The sequence below is a fragment of the Cajanus cajan genome, chromosome 10 (genome assembly GCF_000230855.2).
Source record: "Cajanus cajan strain Asha chromosome 10, NIPB_CcT2T_4, whole genome shotgun sequence".
In the NCBI taxonomy this organism is placed as follows: domain Eukaryota; kingdom Viridiplantae; phylum Streptophyta; class Magnoliopsida; order Fabales; family Fabaceae; genus Cajanus; species Cajanus cajan.
Genome location: NC_138526.1, coordinates 51,749,624 through 51,755,623, shown reverse-complemented (window position 1 = coordinate 51,755,623; position 6,000 = coordinate 51,749,624).

The window sequence follows — 6,000 nt, the reverse complement described above, 5'->3', positions numbered from 1 at the left end:
TGGATTTCCCAAACCTCTTCAGCATTATCTTAGGTAGGATATTCACAGCTGCACCTCCGTCAACCAACACCTTATTCACTTCATGCCCCTCGATCATCAAAGTTAGCAGTAAAGGCTTAAGGTGACCTTTCATCTCTTCAGAGGGAGAATCGAACACAGCTGAATTAAATTTGGGGATGACCCTCAAGATTTGATTGACCCACACGATTTTGGACTCATAATTAGGATCATCAAAGAAATCTTCTCGATGAATATCCTCTTGTTCGTTTACAGATTCCATGGCTCCAGCGTACTCGGAAGGCAGAATAGATACTATACCACAGATATCCTTCAGGGAATCATCGAAACTGCTCTCGAAGCAATTAGTTATCAGATCTTCATCATCTTCGATGAATTTTCGAGATGACTCCCCTTTTTGAGGTACAGGAATTGAAAAACGGTTCCCTCTGAACCCTTCAAAGGTAGCTTTTCGCATCCTTTGTTGTCTCCTCCACTGAATTTTGGTTAAGTTATTAAAGAGCTGTCGAAAACCACGCCCATAACTTTCAGTCGAAAATCTACCAGGACCTGCAGATATATTTGAGAACTTTCCAGGAGTTCCTTGCATTGGATGTCCAACATAATTCATCACTTGCTTTCCTCGACCTATTCCACCAACCATTGGCCTTGATGGGGCATTCCATTTCCCTACAAGAACGTTTGCATTTGGCATAAAAGTATTGTCGAATTTCGATGAATTATACATCTCCATCTTGCCCACCGGAGCATTATATTGAGGCATGTGAACATGCCTCATGGTTAACCCAGCACTTGGTCCAGCATTAAGCTTAGGTTTTTCTCAAAGCTTCTCGGCTTTGTAGCTCCTCATCATTTCTGACTCCTCGAAAGCCTTAGCAGCAGCTCTGTCGAAGACAGCACTACATCGAGGGCACAACATAACCTCCCTATCAGCTTCCTTTTTCTTTGATAGAAACTCAACTAAACTGTCTCCTTCCTTTGGATAAATCGGTTCTTCCTCCTTGGCGAAGTCATCCATCAGTTCTTCGAGTTTCTCATCAGAAATAGGCTCGATGTTTTCATCATCCTCGATATTGACTTCGACGATATTGATGCCCATCGAGACTGGTTCCACATATCCAGTGTGAGCAGCAAATGGATCAGTGTCCACTTTCATTTCCTTTTCCTCAAAAGCAAGGCGACCATCAGTGATCGCTCTCTCGATCATATCCCTGAAACGCACACAGTTATTAGTCCAATGACCATACATATTATGATATTTACAAAATTTCTTCCCTTTTCTTTGCTCGAAAGGTGGAATTTTATGGTTTTCTGGGAGTACAATTTGTTTATCTTTTAATAAGATATCAAATATCTTATCAGCCTTAGTGACATCGAAACTGTATCTCTTAGTCAAATTTCTTTTTATATTGTCCCCTGGTTTTAACATTTGACACTGATAAGTAGGACCAGGGCGTAACTCTACTAAGTTAACCTCAAAATCTGCACTCATGGCCCTCGAAGGTGGTCCATCACCCAATTTATCTCCTATTTTGTTTATTAATTCATACAAAGGCGTCATTATATTATGCATTTGGGTTGACAACAGATTGACCATGTCATGATTACTATGGTCCATCTGTTGTCGAAGAGCCATCATGGCTTGATTACTTATACCGGTAGGTACATAACTACCTTGTCGAATCAAGGAACCTTCCTGACTTGTCCCTACATGTTGATATGGGTCTTGCATAACAAAACCCAAACCATTTGGTCCAGGATTGTATCCCTGTGGAGATACGTGCACTAGTGGATTTGGTCCTAAGAAAGGTATTGACATTTCGGCATGTACGGGTTGGGTATTTCGCCAATTCTGTGGCATACCCCAAAGATACTCTCTAGTGACATTTGTTAGTTCCTGAGTCACATTAGTTTGTCTAGCCCCATTTTCAAGCCTAGGCACATTTCCGATTATAACAAGGGAAGACCCTGCCCCCCTTGTCACACTAGTCCCATTATTATCAGGGTTAGGATTTCCTTGATGTTCTACATCTACATGATTATCATTATTCCTATTATTAGAATTATTCGACGTAGACATAGTTCTTCCACTCCTAAGTCTCATACAACATGTAAACCTAAAACTAGTCCAATTATGTTTGCATACAACATGTAAACCTAAAACTATATGTTTGCATACAACATGTAAACCTAAAACTAGTCCAATTATGTTTGACAGGCAATTAAAATGAGTCCCACCGAGCGTGCCAATTTATTTATGGTGAAATTCGTTTGTGGATTCTTTATATTCGGACTAACACCAACAACGGTTTCAATTTAGGTTATTAATTTAATGACAGAAAACGTAGGAGGAAGATTTAATAGTGATTGGTTTCCAAATATTCGTCAATGATTATCAACAAATAATGTTCATGCACGTAAACTCTTAAATAAACAAAATGAACAATAGATATACTTCCTATACAGATCATGGTTCATAATGTTCAAGCATTACAACATCATCAGAGTTTGCGTAAATTAAAACTACGTGATTACAAGAAAAAAGAAGACTAAACCAATCCTAATTTAAAAAGAGAAAAGAAATGTGGTCAATAAGAAACCATACCCAAAAACGATTTTGCATATGCGCAGGCGGAGAGTGCTTGCGAGCTCTATTCAAGTATGAGTTTTTCTGACCATCGTGAAGGTATACGTTCCTTGTATTTATAGAGTTTAATCAAGAGCAGTTAATTTCGTGAGAATCCATCATGGGTGTGTATAACTGCTCTCCACTACATTGCTTACGTGGGTTTAATATAACTTCCCATAACTGTCCTCCCACGTGTTTTTTACTTCCTCGATCTATTTTTGAATAACTGCCTTGGTGTAACCGTACAAGAAAATCTCTGACAATGTCTATTTTTCCTTCGGGCATATCGTGGTACCACTCGAAATAATTCTTTTTGATCTTGAACTTTTATTGCTGATAAGTGTCGATTTCGTAACGTTTTTCGAGGAATCTCATATACTATTTCGACCCATGTAGTCTTCAAGTAGTCCTAACAGACAACAATAATATAACACATAATTGGTCATGCATACATAAGCAAGTGCTGTATTGCTCATTCAAGAAACGTCTTCAAAGTATTCGATTGACCAATGCACTTGTTTTATTCTTAAAACATATGCACAATATATATATTTTGAAAATTGGCCAGTCCAAATATAGTTGCTTGCAAAACTAAATCATATGACCTGAATGGCTGAATCTATTGACTTGAATCAATCTCTGGTCTCGCTTCTTAGGAAAACAAATAACAATACTAATATATATGCATTTAAATTTGATTTGGTCAGCAAATATCTTCAAGAACGCTTCCATATCTGTGGCATACGTAATTGGTAATTAAAACTAGCCACGTTTATGATTGGTATATATTTCATAATTGATACAAAGGAGACAAATTATTTATTTATTGAAACTATTCATTAATCATGTTAATTTGTATCATTTAACTCACTTGTTTGATAGTAAAAAAAGAAGAGGTAATTATCAAATTAGAAATTTGATCAAATAAAGTTGTGGTAGCCGTAATCCTTTCCAACCCACCAAGTTGATTATCGTATATTTCTTTAAATTTTTATTTTCAGAAGAAGAAAAAAACACTTTTTCAAATGAAGTATTCACTTACCTACGAGTAATTTTTACATTTTTGGATAAACTTTTTCTTAAAAAGCAGCAGAAGCAAGAAAAAGGAAGTTTTAGATGATATTCATCTCAACTAATTTAAACTTTTTAAATTATTTTAACGTTAATAGCATACATTTAATAATCTACAAATAAGAAGAAAAAAAACACTGACAACAAACAAGCATTTTGTGCATTACATTAGTATGTCAACTTCAGGTAATTTCTCAAAATAAACATTAAAAATATTTTTTTTAACATAAAATTAAACTCAAACATGCTTTAATTGTAGTCACGCTTGAGACGTGTAAGGCACGTTGCGAGGAGAAGCTCGTTATCACCACACAGAGAGTAAATTGATAGATTTACATATAATAAATCAATTGGTCCACATTTATAACTACTCTTTCCTTTGTATTTTTTTTTTTGGGTAATGTACTCTTTCTATGTCTATGTCACATATTAATATATAAATTAATAGGTGAATAAAAATAAAATTAGGTGGCGTAAGAGCAACTTCAATGGAAGTTGTTTGTCCCATAAAATAACTCAAGCCTCGGTTTCTTGTCATTGGAGGAATCTGGCATGACAACATGAGTTGCTTAAAGAAGCAACTCTCTCTTTTCTTTAAGCAACCGTTCCTTACCAGATTTTTACCAGATTTCAAACATATCTTATTGAACATATTTAGGAACGTTTCGGAAGTAATAATGATGAGAGTTAATTTCGTATAATGTTTATGTATTTACTATTGCTTTATTTTATTTTTAATATCTACTTATTGTGTATTTTTTCTTGTAATTTGTTTTTTTTCATTATAGTACAATTATCCTTTTTAATAAAAATTTAAATTTAGTTCATAAATGATTAGAAAAAAATTCTAAAAGTTGAATTTCTTAAAATTTCTTACTATTGAAGTAAATTTGTATTTAAGTTGTTTAATGCTGACAAGATACACTGGGGATTACTTTTTTCATTTTTCAATTTATGAAACAACTCAAATGAGTTGCTTCCATTAAAAATGCCATAAAACTTGTTACCCATTTGAAATGCTATAAATTAAATACAACAATGTCTAGTTCTATATATATTAATTAGAGATACAACTTAAATAGGGTTTATAAACTTAGATATTTCTTATTTTGTAAGTTAATTGATTTTGCCAAGTTGAGTTTTGAATCCAAATTCTAAGCCATATGCCCATATCCATGATTAATTTTAAAAAAATTAAAATTAAAAGAGAAGAAAGTTGAGATGACAGGTGTCATTTTCTTGAAATAATAGGTGCCATTTTCACGGACTAATAGACTGAAAGGTCATTTTTGAAAACAGTATATTATAATCTAATTTAATATATAGAGTTGGAACAGTGATTTGAGGGGGAATAAAATTTAAAGCAAAGATGACATTTTTAAGAATATAAATACAGAAGATTTGATTCAGCAAAATAATAATAATAATAATAATAATAATAATAATAATAATAAGAATAATAATAATAATAAAAATAATAATAAATAGAGAAGATTTGTCGCAAAACATTAACACAACAAAAAAATATATTTTACTAAAAATATAAAAATGTTATCTAAACTATAAATTTTTTGATTTGAAAATCTATTACACGTTGATAGTTTACATTGAAATAAAAATTTGTTTTAACATATTTGTGAATATAAGACATTTGAATGAAAAAATTAATTAATAAGAGACTGATACATTTTAGGTTAAAACCTTATTTTGGTCCTTTATAATATTTTTTTTGTTTTAATTTAGTCTTATTTTAATTTTTAATTTTAATTTGGTCCCCACTAATTTAAATTATTGCAAGTTGGGACTTCCGTCCAAATGATTTAAACGGAGTTAATTATTGGCCACGTGAATACCAGGTGAATGTCACGTAGATGCATACGTGACTGCCAAATTGAATGCATACACATGGAACCAGAATGACCCGTTCTGAAACCAGAACGGACCGTTCTGCTTGTACATGTTATGTGTTAATTTTACAACTGAAACGGGTCGTTCCAAATGCAAATTTAACACACCATGAGTGCACCAGAACGAGCCTTTCTAAAACTAGAACGGGTCGCTCTGGTTTCAGAACGGGACGTTCTGGATTCAGAACGGCCCGTTCCAGAACGCCAACTTCATTTTACACAATGTGATTCAAAAATTGAAATTCAAAATTGATAACATATAATAAATTCAAAGACAGAAACATGTTCAGAAACTGAAAACAAAAATTCAGAACATAACATATACTAAAAAAGTTTAAAGAAATTACTGAGAAAGGAAATCATCTGGGTAACGCT